This window comes from Trichosurus vulpecula, chromosome 1 (assembly GCF_011100635.1).
Source record: "Trichosurus vulpecula isolate mTriVul1 chromosome 1, mTriVul1.pri, whole genome shotgun sequence".
In the NCBI taxonomy this organism is placed as follows: Eukaryota; Metazoa; Chordata; class Mammalia; order Diprotodontia; family Phalangeridae; genus Trichosurus; species Trichosurus vulpecula.
The window spans coordinates 127,850,726-127,866,774 of NC_050573.1; positions in this window are offsets into that span (position 1 = coordinate 127,850,726).

The window sequence follows — 16,049 nt, forward strand, 5'->3', positions numbered from 1 at the left end:
AATTTGGTCCTAGTTTTGACACTCACTTGATAATAGCCTTATATCCCTAAACCTAAAAGAAGCATTATGTATAACTGAGACTATCCTTGTCATTTTATATGTGAAGATAAGTTACTTCCAACATCAAAAAAAGATGTTTGAAATGAAATTTATAAGATGTACAGCAAAGAAAAGTTGACAAAATCCAATGCATTATGTTTGACAAGTCACATAATATCTCAGTGCTTTACATGTCTATAAAATTAGGTAGTGGGATTTGCTGCTTTCCAAGATTCCTTTAAGATTTAAGTGGTATGATGATTCCTCAAAGAAGCAAGAAACTTTTCAGACTTACCTTAATGGACTTACGATATCACTAACTTATTAACTAAAATTTCCAGTTGGATAGATTACCTGACATGTAATGGGATGCAGGTTCATAACCTTTTGAATTGATAAAGTCAGCATTGTTCAATAGAAATAGTATTGAGCTTGTAGCACTTAATTTGGACTTCACTTTGAAAGCCTAGTACTACAAATGAATACCTCTGTGACTTCAGAAAATTCTTTGGACCTCTTTGGATCTCAACTTTGTTGTTATTGTTGTTCAGTTGTATCAGTTACATTATACTCTTTGTCACCCTTTTCGGGGTTTTATTGGCAAAATTACTTGAGTGGTTTTCCATTTCCTTCTCCTGATCATTTTACACGGTATCAACTACCCTATCAACAAAATGAGGTTTTGGAACTAAATGTCAGTCAGCCAATGAACAAAAATTCATTTCATTTATTTCTATGTGTCAGGAAATCAAATTCTAAGTGTCTGGGCTGCAAAAAAAAGTAAAACACAGTCCCTGATTTCAAAGAGTTCAAATTCAAACGGGGCAAACAACATAAAAATAACTGTATATGCAAGATATGTACAGTGTGAATGGAAGGCACTCTTGGAAGGATACTTAGCAGTGAGATAAGCAAGAGAGACTTCCTGCAGAAGGCAGACTTTGAACTGAGTCTTGAAAGAAAACATGGAAGCCAAGAGATAGGAGTGATAAGTACAGTGCCTGACACATAGTAGGTGCTTTAAATATTTTTTTCTTGACTATTGAGGAAGAATAACATTCCAGAAACAGAGGAAAAAAGTTAAAATGCGTAGTCAAAAGACATTGTCATGTGCAAGGAAGAATAACAAGAAGTTACTGGACCATAGTGTATATGTGGAGTAGAATAAAGTGTATAAAAGGACTGGAAAGGTAGGAAGGAGCCAGAAGGCGAAGGGGTTTAAATGCCAGAGAGCATTACATTAGATCCTGGAGATAATTTGGCAACACTGGAATTTATCCAGTAGGGGAGTGGCATGAAAAGATCTACACTGTAGAAAAAATACTTTGGCAGATGAATATAAAATGGATTGCAATTAGAAGATAAATGAGGCAGGGGTTCAAACCAGAAAGGCTCCTGAAATAGTTCAATTATGAGTTGGTAAGGGCCTGTACTCAGGTGGGAGTTGTAGAGACTAGAGTGACTAGGAATATGGTGATGCTCTTTACAGTAGTAGGACATTTTGGAAGAGCATAGTGTTTTAGGAGAAAGATAATGATTTCTATTTCAGATATGCTGACTTCGAGATATCTATGGAATATCCAGTTCCAAGTGGCCAAAAAACAATTCATTCTGAGGTCCCATCTAACACTTAGATCTTTGTGCTTCTATGATTATTCATATGGTATCTCCTTTGTCCTGGTACCCTGAAATGGCTTAGCTTTGTCTCCAAGCTATATGTGGGTATATATGATCTCTTAATTATCCCTTGTCCTTCCCACATGAGTGGACCCCTTACTTTTTCATTCATGCTTTGTCTTTTTATACAGCTATAGCTTTTTATATAGTTTAAAATCCCACATTTTAATCATATTCTGTTGAGAAAAGTGATATATTCTAGCAGTCCTTCTATCTCACTGATATGTAAAATAAGTGAGGAATTCATTCTCTGCCCTAGGTTTCCTCAATTGTCACTACTTCTAGGATTTTCAGGATAGTCCATTTCCATTTTCACTACTTTAAACATCAGATATGCTAAATGTTACTAGATACATTGAAATCCCCTATTATGTATTTATTCTTAGATTTCACTTAGTGACTTTCCTTTGAAAAGCCTAACTTCTGTGGAGTAAAACTTAGAAGTAAAATGTGTAATGCTATGAAGTTAAAAGGCAAATGAAAAAGTGGAGGAAATAGGGTGGGAGTAATGAGTAAAGTTGAAAAAGCACAAAAAGGACAGATAAAAGTATAACAAAACTTCCACCAAAGAGACTGAAAATTTGCTTGTTCCAGAGCCACTATGAGTTCAAGCATCTCAGAACACAGCTTCTGTACTTATTCAAAAGTTTAAAATCTCTGCTTATTGCCTTGGTTAGTCTAAAGACAATAACTCATATGTAAATGTATATATGTACACATATATAATGTGTGCACATACATCCATATATATATGTATGTGTGTGTAGATAAACAGAGATAGACATTGCATTACATTTTAGCAACTTATCTTCCTTTCAAGGGCTCTAGGAGGTCAAATAAGAATTTAAGAAATTAAGAATTTAATATTTGTTAGGCACTTTCCTAAGTATGGAGGATACATAGAAAGGTGAAACCGGTCCCTGTTCTCAAGGAGTTCACAATCTAGAGGGAGAGACAACATACAAATTACTATTTCCAAATAAGCTATAGACAGAAGGAACTGGAGATAATCTCAAGGAAAAACTGGCATTAATGGAAATTTAGAAAGCATTCTTGAAGAATGTGGAAGTTTAGCTAACACCTGGTAAAAAGTCAAGGAAGCCATGAGACAGTGATGAGGAGAGAGAGAATTCCAGGCATGGAGGACAGCCAGTGAAAAAGCAATCTGTAGGAGAAATGATGTCTTGCATGAAAAAGAGCAAGGAGGCCAGTCACTGGAAAAGATAATAGATAGATGGGAGTAAGGTGTAAGATAACTCACAATGTAACAAGGTACCCAGGTTATGATGGACTTTAAAACTCAAACAGAGGATTTTTGTTTGATCTTGGAGTTATTAGGGACCACTTCAGGTGAATGTATCAGGACAATTTAAACATGTATTGTGTTATTGGAATACATTAGAACACATTAAAAATGAGACGTTAAAATATAAAGGAAAATATGTATATATGCAGTGAGAAATCATCATTAATTTGTTGTTATTGTTGAGTCATGTCCAATTCTTTGTGATCCCATTTGGGATTTTCTTGGCAAAGATACTAGAGTGCTTTACCATTTTCTTCTCCAGTTCATTTTATAGATGACAAAGCTGAAGCAAACAGGGTGAAGTGACTTGCCCAGGATCACACAACTACTAAGTGTCTGAGGCCACATTTGAATTCAGGAAGATGAGTCTTCCTGACTCCATGATCAGTACTCTAACCTAGCTGCCATACAAAGAGATAGGACTAAGCATTAAGTAGACCTATGATTTAAGAGGTATAAGGAACTCCCTGCTGAGGAAACTGCTTCTACTAATGCAGGTCTGTACCTTTTCTAAAATTTACATTTTTAGGGAGTTTACTAGTGAACTTAGAAAGTAGCAAAGTAAAATTTAAATGACTTATCCAGTGTTACTCAGCCACTGGGTCTCAAGGCAGGACTTATATAAATCTTCTTCCTTCCAAAGTTGATTCTTAATCTACTATGCCATATTTCATCTTTATTTTGAAAGACAAAAATAAACAAATAAATAAGTAAAGAAGCCAGTAGGGTTTTGCTTCAAATATCACCATCATACTAATTCATACACTTTAAGGTAGGAGTAAAAACAAAAATCAAGGTCATGATGATTTGAACAGATTGAAGATAGCTTGGTGCTTTCTTACTAACTCCTCACATTGCTCATGCCATAATCCTTTTCTGGATTTTTTTTTTGGATATTTCACGGACATTGAAACATATTCAAAAAATGCCCCCCCCAAACCTCACCTTAACTTCTTAATTTCCCTAAGGGAAATTTCTATCAAGGACACCACTATTCTCACCATAATGGAGATTTGCAACCACAGTCAACCTCTGATTTTCACTTTCCTGTATTTCCCATATATAATCAGTTGACATTTCTCCCTTCTGCTCCCTTCCCTCCATTCACGGAGCCACTAACCTAGTTCCAGTACTGAGAAGATTTTAACTAAACTATTGCAATAACCTCCTAGTTGACTCTGTCTGACTCATCTCTATCCTTTAATTCACTCTCTATACAGCTGCTAAATGATTTTCTTATTGTGTGAATGACTGCATCATTGCTCAATTGTCCCCTTTTTTTGGATTTTGAAACCATTCACAATCCAACTCCCATTATTTCTAGATTGATTTTATGTTAGCTCTCTCTCTCTCTCTCTCTCTCTCTCTCTCTCTCTCTATCTCTATCTCTCTCTCACACACACACACACACAGACACACACACACACACACACACACACTCATATGCATACATATGCTACATCCCAAACTGACCTAACTGGTGTTTCCCACGGACACCATCTCATCTCCCAGCTCAATGGGCTACTCCCAGTAATGCTTTCATTCCTTAGAGAGAGACAGAGATTATCTACTTTAGCTTATGCAGGAAAAAGACCCTTTTTGTCACTGAATACCCAAGGTCTTACACAATGTTTACCACATCATATTTGTTCAATTGAATTGAATCAAGTTTCAATTTCCTTGAGACGATTTTTGATATATTCTTTTTAGACCATTCTTCTTAATAAAGAAAATAGGAATGAAATCTCAGTTGAGTAAATTTGCCTTTTGTCTATCATTCCTTAGCATCACTGCAAGTAGTCCATCCCTTTCTTGATCTTCCTCAAGTGCCCAAATGTCCTTTTGATTATCATCCTCAGCTCTTTCAAAATCTGTGTGTTCATGGCTTAAATGCTACTAGAACTACATCATTCACGTAATAAAATTTACTAACTTGTCTTTTCTATTTTCTGTACCAAATATTTTAAATTATCAGAAAATCTTAGCATTGGAAGAGACCTCAAATACCATGTTGTCTAATCTAAACCTGATTAAGAGATGTCTCCCCAATATCCTCCCAAAATCACTCCTCCTTATTTGCAATTCTTGAAATTCCTAGAATCTTCAAATTTTAAATCAAGTGCTACCTTCTCCCAGGTAGCTACTTCCTCTATGTATGTTGTTTATGAGTATGTTGTTTAGAGTCAAGTTTTAGTTATCTGTGAACCTGCTATGTTCCACTAGTAGAATGTAAGCTTTTTGAGGGTGAAAACAATTTCACTTTTGTATTTATACCCCAGGTGCCTGGCGCAGTGCCTTACACATAGTAGATACCGATTAGTTCTCGATATTGATTGATCGACTAAAGTTATAGACTCCCCGTTTGGTCAGTATATGCAGGACACCTGCCTATGTTCTCATCCTAGTTCCAATATTTTCATTAATCACAACATCGTGCATATGTTTCATGTGTTCACACTTCTTAAGAGTGTATCTTGCAAATACAGTTTAAAATTCCTTCAACAAACAATACGCAATAACGGCCATTTCTTCTACACATTTGGGCTTGACAAGGTGGCAAATTCTGCCAGATTCCTTTAGAGATAAAAAAGTAGCAAAGATATCATTTCTGCCCAGATGGATTTAATAATTGAAGGGAAAAAAGATATAAAACTAAAATAAATTTAAATCACAGACTCTCATGTAAAGGGGATCTTAGAGCCTATCTAGTACAAAAAATAGCTGCAAAAAGGGTCTACATCCAGTAGGCATATCTTTAGTTGAAGATCTTCCATAAGGGGGAACCCATTAATTCTGAAGGTGGCCCATTCCCCTTTTGGACTTCACTAATCGAGCTATATACCTTATGTCAAACCTAAATTTCCACCTTTGCAACTTATGCCCATTGTCCCTACGTCTGTCTTCTGAGATTAAGTGAAGCTAGTCATATCTTTCTACACTCCAGCTTTTCAAATGTCATAGTATCCATAAGATTCACTACATACCTCAAGACTTATTTTTTCCATGCTCAGTTCTTCCAAGTTATCTTTGATACAGACTGGGGTGGGGGGGTGGGAATTAAATAAAGTGATTAGGGTAAAAGTTTACTTTGGCTAGATGCAAAGGAGTCATGTGGTTATGATGTGGTTTCTCATCAGAATTTCCTGTGTTAATAGGAAATTTCTAAGATGGTGGAAGCCCCTTTCAAAATAGAATCATTCTTGCTTATCCTATTGTCATTACCAAGGAGGGAAGTAAAGTACAGACCCCATAGTTCTGTTACCTTGGCCTCAGAGACTACTTTATCTGGGGAGATGTTTTCTCCAAACTCACAGTACTAATGGTCATCCTCCTCCTCTACATGCTCATATGACTTATCTCAAAGCCGTTCGCCATCCTGGTTATCCGACTATACCTAACACAAATGAGTATATGACATTCAAAAGAGGAGTACAACTGAAATGGGGGCTAAATCATTTCTACCCAAGGAATCAATAAAGACCTTATTAAGGATGGTGCTTTTGACTTGAGCCTTAAAGGGTCTATGGGAAAATGTTTCCATACTACTGATATTCCTGTTCTCTAACTTTTGAACTATCTATATTTATGTCTTAAAGATTAGCCGAAGTCTTCTCTTCTCTGTGACATTCCAACCATAGGTAGGCCTATCTGATCTCTCCTTTTCTATCTCCTTACACATACTTTGAATCTAAATATAGGGGCATTTTATAGTTGCACTAAAGTTTTCTAATCGATTCATGTGAATATATCTCATTCGTTAATTAGAGAGCTTTTTATATATATTTGGGGACAATGTCACAATGTCGTGCTTTTAATATCTCTGATAGAGCATAGTAGCCTGCTATGATTTCTCATAGAAGGTAATTAGTAGCTGCAGGCTCAGAGAGTGCTCAGTGCGGAGCTGCTCCAGACCAAGGCGGAAGCGACAGGCCGAGAAATCCACGTGGGAGACAGGCTGGGAGAAAGCTGGGCGCCCGAAACCGGCAGAGATCCCCAGGACTCCCAACACAGGACGGCAGTCTGTGGGAGCGACGAGAGGCAGCACAACGCCACTGGCCGTGAAAACACCCACTCCTGACGCTTGCAAAACCCAGGAACTCGGCTTCTTGAACTTCCGGAAGACTCAATGGCCAGGTAAAAGGCTGTAATCCCTCCCCCCCTCACCCAGAGAATTCCTCTGGGAAAAAAAGAGAACTGAAACAGAGGAGAAAGTAGTGGGGCCTCACAGGACAAATACTAGAAGCTCATTAGTTCCAGAGCGGCAGAGTCGGCAGGGGTCAACGCCAGGAGCCCAGACGTAACCTTGATCACCCAGGGGAAGTGCCAGACATCAGCTCAAACAACAAACAGCTGAGACCATTGCTGAAAAGCAAGTGCTGGAGAGCACCCACAGGAAGTGAGATGCCAGGGAGCCAGACCCCTCCCCCACACCTCAGGAAACTGAAGGTTATAATTCTAGACTCACAACCCCCAGAATAAGAAAGCTGGGACAGAAAGCCCTGAGATCCACAGATAGAAATTCGTTGTAAAGCCAGCAAAAGGCAAACCAACATGAAGAAGAACACAAAAAAACTGAGGACAATAGATTCTTTTTATGGAGACAGGCAGGATCAAAATATCAACATAGAAGTGGATAGCAATGACATGGTAGATACATCAGATACCTCAAAAGCTAATATGAACTGGTCTCCAGCCCAAAAAGCACTGCTGGAAGAGCTAAAGGAGGATTTTAAAAACCAAATTAGGGAGCTAAAAGAAAATATGGAAAAAATGGAAAAAAATTCACTGATGAAATCAAGTCCCTAAAGAATAAGATTGGCGAAAAGGATACGAAGATTTAGAATCTAGAGAGTGAAAAGGACACCCTGAGAGGCAAAATCAACCAATTGGAAATGGAGATTCAAAAGCAAAATGTAAACACTAACTCATTCAAAATTAGACTTGAGCAAGTGGAAGCTAATGAATCTATGAGGCATCAAGAAGTAATAAAACAAAACGTAAAGAATGAAAAAATAGAAAAAAAATGTGAAATATCTGATTGGCAAAACAACTGACCTGGAAAATAGATCCAGGAGAGACAATTTGACAGTTATTGGTCTACCGGAAATACACGATGAAAAAAAGAGCCTTGACAGTATCTTCGAAGAAATTATCAAAGACAACTGCCCAGAGGTCCTAGAACCAGAGGGCAAAATAGTCATTGAAAGAATTCACCGATCACCCCCTGAAAGAGATCCCAAACTGAAAACACCAAGAAATATTATAGCCAAATTTCAGAGCTATAAACTCAAGGAGAAAATACTGCAAGCAGCCAAAAAGAAGCAATTTAAATATCGTGGAACTACGGTCAGGATCACGCAGGATCTCTCAGCTTCCACATTAAAAGACAGGAGAAATTGGAATATGATATTCCGAAGGGCAAAGGAGCTGGGACTACAACCAAGGATCAACTACCCAGCAAAACTAAGCATAATTTTCCAGGCAAGGCGATGGACATTCAATGAAATAAGGGAATTCCAGACCTTCCTGATGAAAAGGCCAGAACTCAATGGAAAATTTGATTTCCAAATACAAAACTCAAGAGAGACATAAAAAGGTAACCAGGGGGAAAAACCCCACAAACCTCATTAACCAATAAGCTTAGGTTGTTTACATCTTTATGTGGGATTACATCATCTTATGTATGTTTTTTATGTGTATGTGTGTATATATATATATATATATACACATATACAAGTCATTCCTGTGAATGGTACAACTATTATGACAAATGAAAGGGATATAAATAGGTTGTGAATGGCTTTATAAATTAACTGATGTAAAGATATAAAATATAAATTAGAGATATAAAGGGAGGGCTATGAGGGAAGTGGTAAGGAGGTAGTAGAAAAGGGTAAATTACACCAAAGGAAGTGGCATAAAAACATATTATAGTAGAGGGAAAGAAGGGAGGGAGAAGAGCAGTATTTGAGCTTTACTGTCATCTGTCTGATCTAGCTCAAGAAGGGAATAACATACTCTGATAAGTTTAGAAATCTAACTTGTCCTACGGGAAGTGGGAGGGTAAGGGGGGAAAAAGGGAGGGGGGTGGGCAGAAGGGAGAGGAGAAGTAGCAAGTGGGTAACGGTAAGATAAGGGAGGGGAATAAAGAGGGAGGGTTAACTGAGGGAAGCGGCGGTCAAAAGCAAAATTTTGTTGAGGAGGAGAAGGGGAAAGGGAGAAATAAAAGCATAAACAGGGGGAATTAGGATGGAGAAAAAGACACAGATAGAAATCATAACCCTGAACGTGCAGGGGATGAACATTCTCACAAAACAGAAGCAGATAGCAGAATGGATTAAAAACCATAATCCTACAATATGCTGTTTACAAGAAACGCATCTGAAACAGAGGGATACACATAGGGTTAAGGTAAAAGGCTTGAGTAAAATATATTGTGCCTCAGCTAAAGTAAAAAAAGCAGGTGTAGCAATCCTAATCGCAGACAAAGCAAAAGTAAAGATAGATCTAATTAAAAGAGATAAGGAAGGACATTACATCCTGCTAAAAGGCACCATAAACAATGAAGCAATATCATTGCTTAACATATATGCACCAAGTGGTAAGGCATACAAATTCTTAGAGGAGAGGTTAGGGGAGTTACAGGAAGAAATAGACAGCAAAATTATAATATTGGGAGACCTCAATCTCCCCCTTTCTGAACTTGATAAATCTAACCTCAAAATAAATAAGAAAAAAGTTAAGGAGGTAAACAGAATTATAGAAAAGGCACATATGATAGACCTCTGGAGAAAAGTGAATGGGGATAAAAAGGAATATACTTTCTTCTCAAAAGTACATGGCACATACTCAAAAACTGACCATGTACTAGGGCATAAAAACCTCACAATCCAGTGCAGAAAAGCAGAAGTAGTGAATGCATCCTTTTCAGATCATGATGCAATAAGAATCATTTTTAATAAAGTTCCATGGAAAAATAAGCTAAAAACTAATTGGAAACTAAATAATTTCATTCTAAAGAATGAGTGGGCCAAAGAACAAATCAGAGAAACAATTAATAACTTCATTCAAGAGAATGACAATAATGAAACAACATACCAAAACTTATGGGATGCAGCAAAAGCAGTTCTTAGGGGAAGTTTTATATCTCTAAATGCCTACATGAATAAAATAGGGAAAGAGGAGATCAATGATCTGGGCATAAAGCTGAAAAAGCTAGAAAAAGAGCAAATTGAAAACCCCCAATTAAATACCAAATTAGAAATACTGAAAATCAAAGGAGAGATTAATAAAATTGAAACCAAGAAAACTATTGAATTAATAAATAAAAAAAGAGCTGGTTTTATGAAAAAACCAATAAAATTGATAAACCTTTGGCCAATTTGATTAAAAAAAAAGAAAGAAGAAAATAAAATTACCAGTATCAAAAATGAAAAGGGGGAGGTCACCTCTAATGAAGAGGAAATCAAAACAATAATTAGGAATTATTTTGCCCAACTGTATGCCCATAAATTTGACAACCTTAGAGATATGGATGAATATCTACAAAAACATAAACTGCCCTGACTAACAGAGAAGGAAGTGAAATTTCTTAATGACCCCATATCAGAAAAAGAAATTGAGCATGCCACCAATGAACTCCCTAGGAAAAAATCTCCAGGGCCAGATGGTTTTACATGTGAGTTCTATCAAACATTCAAAGAACAACTAATTCCAATACTTTGTAGAGTATTTGGGAAAATAGGTGAAGAAGGAGTCCTACCAAATTCTTTTTATGACACAAATATGGTACTAATACCCAAACCAGGTAGAGTTAAAACAGAGAAAGAAAATTATAGACCAATTTCTCTAATGAATATTGATGCAAAAATTTTAAATAAAATATTAGCAAAAAGATTGCAGCAACTCATTACAAGAATAATACACTATGACCAGGTAGGATTTATTCCAGGAATGCAAGGCTGGTTCAATATTAGGAAAACTATTAGCATAATTGACCATATCAAGAACAAAACTAGCAGAAACCATATGATCATCTCAATAGACACAGAAAAAGCCTTTGATAAAGTACAACACCCATTCCTATTAAAAACACTAGAAAGCATAGGAATAAGTGGAACCTTCCTCAAAATTATAAATAACATCTACCTAAAACTATCGACAAGCATTATTTGTAAGGGGGATAAACTAGATGCATTCCCAATAAGATCAGGGGTGAAACATGGATGTCCGTTATCACCCCTATTATTCAATTTGGTACTAGAAACATTAGCTGTAGCAATAAGAGAAGAAAAAGAAATTGAAGGAATTAGAATAGGAAAAGAAGAAACTAAATTATCACTTTTTGCAGATGATATGATAATTTATCTAGAGAATCCTAGAGAATCAAGTAAAAAACTACTTGAAATAGTAAACGACTTTAGCACAGCTGCAGGATATAAAATAAACCCACATAAATCCTCAGCATTCCTATACATTACTGACAAAGCCCAACAGCAAGAGATAGAAAGAGAAATTCCATTCAAAGTTACTGAAGGCATTATAAAATATTTGGGAGTCTATTTGCCAAGACAAACCCAGGGCCTATATGAACATAACTATGAAACACTTTTCATGAGAATAAAATCAGATCTAAATAAATGGAGAAATATCAGTTGCTCATGGTTAGGCCAAGCTAATATAATAAAAATGACAATTTTACCTAAATTAATCTATCTATTCAGTGCTATACCAATCGAACTACCAAAAAATTTTTTTCCTGAGCTGGATAAAATAATAACAAAATTCATTTGGAAAAACAAGAGGTCTAGAGTATCTAGGATATTAATGAAAAGACATGCTAGAGATGGTGGCTTAGCCACACCAGATATTAAACTGTACTACACAGCAGCAGTCATCAAAACTGCCTGGTACTGGTTAAGAAACAGGGGTGTGGATCAGTGGAATAGGATAGGTACACAAGTAGGTGAAATCAACAAGTTTAGCAATCTACTGTTTGATAAACCCAAAGAGGCCAGCTTCTGGGCTAATAACTCACTATTTCACAAAAACTGTTGGGAAAATTGGAAAATGGTAGGGTAAAAACTGGGCATAGACCAATATCTTATACCATATACCAAAATAAAGTCAAAATGGGTTCATGATTTAGGAGTAAAAGCTGATACTCTAAGTAATTTGGGAAAGCAAGGAATAGTTTACTTATCAGATTTGTGGAAAAGTAAAGAATTCATGACCCAACAAGAGATAGAGAGCATTACAAAATGCAAAATGGATAATTTTGATTATGTCAAATTGAAATGTTTTTGTACAAAAAAAGCCAATGAAACAAGAATTAGGAGGGAAGCAGAAAATTGGGAGAAAATCTTTGCAACTAGTATCTCTGATAAAGGCCTCATTTCTAAAATATACAGGGAGCTGAGCCAAATATATAGGAATACAAGCCATTCCCCAATTGAGAAATGGTCAAAGGATATGAACAGGCAGTTTTCAGAGCAAGAAATTAAAGCTATCTACAGGCATATGAAAAAATGCTCTGGATCACTACTGATTAGAGAAATGCAAATCAAAACAACTCTTAGATACCACATCTCTCCTGTCAGATTGGCTAAAATAACAAAACAGGAAAATGATAAATGCTGGAAAGGATGTGGGGAAATTGGAACATTGTTGCATTGCTGGTGGAGTTGTGAGCTGATCCAGCCATTTTGGAGGAGTAATTTGGAACTATGCCAAAGGGCTATAGAAATGTTCATACCCTTTGACCCAGCAATACCACTTCTAGGGTTGTATCCCAAAGAAATCACACAAGCGGGAAAAGGACCCATATGTACAAGGATATTTATAACAGCTCTTTTTGTGGTAGCCAAGAATTGGAAATCAAAGGGATGCCCATCAATTGGGGAATGGCTGAACAAGCTATGGTATATGAAGGTGATGGAATACTATTGTGCCATAAGAAATGGGGATGATGCAGACTTCATAACAACCTGGAAAAACCTACACGACATAATGCTGAGTGAGCGGAGCAGAGCCAGGAGAACATTGTGCACAGCCACAGATATATGGATTCCGTGAGGACCAACCCTGACATACTGCGCTCTTCTCAGCAACCTAAGGGGCAAGGACAACTCCAGGGGACTCACGATGGAGAATGCTATCTTCATCCAGAGAAAGAACTGTGAAGTTTGAATACAGATCGAGGCGCACTACATGCTCGCCTTTTTTTTGCTTCTCTTTTGTTTTTTTGGTTTTTTTTTTCTTTTTGGTTCTGTTTCTTCTTTCTCATGATTCATTCCATTGGTCAAAATTCTTCTCCATGACTTGACTAGTGCATAATTTAATTCAATGCAAAGTTATACATGACAGATATATGAGATTCCATGCCGTCTTGGGGAGGGAGCGGGGAGGAACGGGAGAAAATCTGGAACTCAAAACTATGTAGAACCGTATGTGGTAAACTAAAAATAAATTATGAAATTAAAAAAAAGAAGGTAATTAGTAAATACTTATTCACTGAAGGAATTACTTTTTTCTACAATATGAAGGATTCCAGATGCACTAGTCAAACCCAGCAGCTTTCCCCGTAGTTCTCTTATGGACATAAATAATAAAAATCATATAACACCTAGGTAGGTCCAATGATAAAGCTTATATCCGTGGCTTTACTTTTATATCAGACTATTGTATTTTAAATTTCATCAAAAGGCAGATAATTGTATTTTAAATGACTGGAAAGTCTCTTCAATCATCCTTAAATTACTTCCTGTTGCTAACCCACAGAGTTTAAACCACATGCATTGTCTACTCAGTGGGTAGTCTAATGAGGACGGTCACTACCTTTAAGTTACTCACCACCCCTGTAGTGCTCATCTCTGCAGGGGACTCAATGTAATGTTTTTTTTTTTAAATGGATTCATCTGGATATGCTATTACCCAGCCTTTTGCTTGGCAGTGGTACTTATTAAGAAATAAATAATTATATAAAACATTAGCAGTTAAAATAATAATAATTAATAATAATAATGTAAAATTAGCTAATAAATAATGTGAATAAAGCTGTTGCAAAATCAATTATATAAAAAGTAAAATAGTAAACTATGTAGTTTAAGATTTGCATAGCTGTGAAAATTTAGTATTATACAGTTGTGCTAAATATTTTTGGGAAAAAAAAACCCAATGGGATTATCCAATCCAAACTTATCTTTCAGAAACTATACTAGCATTGTAATGAAAGTTGTATTTTATGCATAATGTCTTAAATTAATATGTTCGTTCTCCTCTTAGCTACTAAATTTTAGATATTAACTGTACAAAATACTTTTTTTAATTAATCATTGCAAAAGTTTAATGGTTGAAGGCTAACTATAGTATCACACAGAAAATATCTCAGCAAACAAGCATGATTCTACATGATTTTCAATGGAATAGTTCTCTTTACGATACTTCATAGCACAGTAAAGACATATCATCATGGCAAAAAAAAAATATATATCACTGAGAAATATTGTTGGGCAATTATACGTTGTTATTTCAGTGTAGCCATTGTCTTATTGGTGTGAGTTTTTCCAAAAATTTTGTTGTTGTTCAGGAAGTCAGGGAAAAGTCTATCTAATTCCCACTATCCTTCTCTACATTGCAGGGGCAGAGCTGTCCTGTAATAAATCCTCCTTTCAAAAATAGAAGATAAGGAAGGCAAAGCCTAATTCTTTAGGTGAAAAACCAAGATAGTCTCAACTAAATTAGGGCATGGAGAGATGCTATGATGTAAGCAAAAGTACCTATGTAATCCTGGGCTGCCACTGGAAGCAGATGATTCAACAGAAAGAGTCAGACCTGGAAACATTAGGGATCTGAGTTCAAATAATGCTGTGACTTCCTTGTGACCCTAAGCAAAATTTTAAACTTTTCTGTGTCTCTATTTCTTTCTCTGTAAAATGAAGGGGTTGAAACAGATGACCTCTAAGGTCTGTTCCAGTTTTACATTTATGATTCTATTATCTCAAGTCATTTAACCTCTTATCAAATGAAGAGTATAGTACTTCAGGTCCTTGGCATACCTTAGTGACCTCCCCATGGTCCCAAGCTGGCCTTACTAGTAATAATCTTGAGCCAGTGTTGAAGCTTCTCTGTATCTCCTGTGAGGTCCTATTCTGTGCCCTTCAACTGAGGTTGCTTTTCATGTTTCTTGATCTACACATGGTTTACAATTCTTGAATGGGTCTGGGGAGATGGTGTTATGGTAATTAGGGTGGGACTTTTTTGTTTACTCTTTGAGAATGCTAAGGTAATTAAATACCTTTGATGAGTCTTGCCTTTCAAATGTAATGGCAAGCAAAGACTACATTTTGCTATCTTTTGTTTCTTTGATTGAATCAAAAGTCTTTGACATACTTAAGAAACAAGAAAGCATAGTTCCTACAGATTTGAATCCTATGGTTTTGAGTCTCATGGTTGTGACACTCTCTGACCCTGAGAAGATCATATAAGATCTGAGGCTGGTGTTTTGTTTTGGGGCTCTCACTCACTGGAAGAGTATCATGTAATTTGACCAGACAAGACTCTGGGTAGCTGTTGTTAAGAGCCCCTCAGCTTTGAAAACAGATGTTTGTGCTTCTCCCTGGTAACTATGTATTGCTATAGATCGACTGATTTGTGTTCATTTACTCTGTTTATATAATGCATGCTTGTGATTTTTGTTTGTATTTGCTCTGAAGTTCATTCAGGGTGCTGGCTTTTCCCCCTGAACTAAGTGAATGGTATAAGTATGATTAATTAAAGTAAGATTGTTAACCCCTTAAAGTTGCAGATCAAAGTATCTGTGCTAGCAGCCTTCCTGTGTGCTTCTGTTGTTGGTCTTTCACCCCCACAACAGCTGCTAGCAACATTGTTGTCACAGATAGTCAAGGTGGTGGTGGTGACTTGAATTGCCTGATATCTGCTGCCTCTTGTCTGTCCCTCAGGGTACCTTGCTGCTTGCTTCTCCCCAGTTGGTAATAGGAAATTTCTTGGAGAAACTAAAAAGAACTCT